This window comes from Orycteropus afer, unplaced genomic scaffold (genome assembly GCF_000298275.1).
Source record: "Orycteropus afer afer isolate SDZICR_OR568_19922 unplaced genomic scaffold, OryAfe1.0 scaffold00072, whole genome shotgun sequence".
Taxonomy (NCBI): domain Eukaryota; kingdom Metazoa; phylum Chordata; class Mammalia; order Tubulidentata; family Orycteropodidae; genus Orycteropus; species Orycteropus afer.
In genome coordinates, this window is record NW_006921659.1 from 2,994,833 (window position 1) to 2,995,610 (window position 778).

Sequence of the window (778 nt, forward strand, 5' to 3'; positions counted from 1 at the left end):
CTATGTTTTAGATTATCAATATTTTTTAATCTATTGTAAAACAAAACACAGAAAACCACCTCAGAAACCCAATGTGGGCCACTTTCAGTTGGAATCAACTCAATGGCAGTGAGCTTGTGTTTTTTGATATCTATCTAAGGAGCTCTGGTAGTGTAGTGGGTTAGGCATTTGGCTGCTACCTAGAAGGTCAATGGTTCAAACCAAGCAACTGTTCCATGGCAGGAAGATGGGACAATCTGTAAAGACTTACAGCCTTGAAAACTCTATGGAGGTCTTTGAGTTGGAACCAACTCTATGGCAGTGGTTTTTTTTTTTTTTTTAAATCTATATATCTGATTTATTTTAAGGATGGTATACATGCTGGGAGCTCTGGTGGCACAGTGCCTAAGGCATCTGATTACTAACCAGAAGGCTGGTGGTTCAAACCAACCAGCCACTCCTTGGAAGGAAGGTTGGGTAATCTACTTCCATAGTGATACCACCTTGGAAACCCAACGAGGGGTCGCTATGAGTTGGGTCCAACTTGATGGCAGTGTGTTTGGTTTGGTATATATGCTACCGAGTTGATTCCAACTCATAAAGACCCCTCCTTGGGTTTCCGAGGTGGTATCACTACGGAAGTAGGATTGCCCAACTTTCCTTCCGAGGAGTGGCTGGTGGGATTGAACCGCCAGCCGTCTGGTTACATTTAATCCATTAACATTCAGGGTGATTATTGATAAGTTTGAATTTGTTGCTGTCATTTTGTTATGTATTTTTTCCTGGTGTCCCTGGTTTC

At 42.2% G+C, this 778-nt stretch overlaps 1 protein-coding gene across 1 annotated transcript in view; it reads right to left on the bottom strand.

The window, feature by feature from the left end:
- FIG4 (FIG4 phosphoinositide 5-phosphatase) overlaps nt 1-778 on the bottom strand; it is a 186,153-nt gene that overhangs the window by 13,802 nt on the left and 171,573 nt on the right. The window lies entirely within an intron of this gene.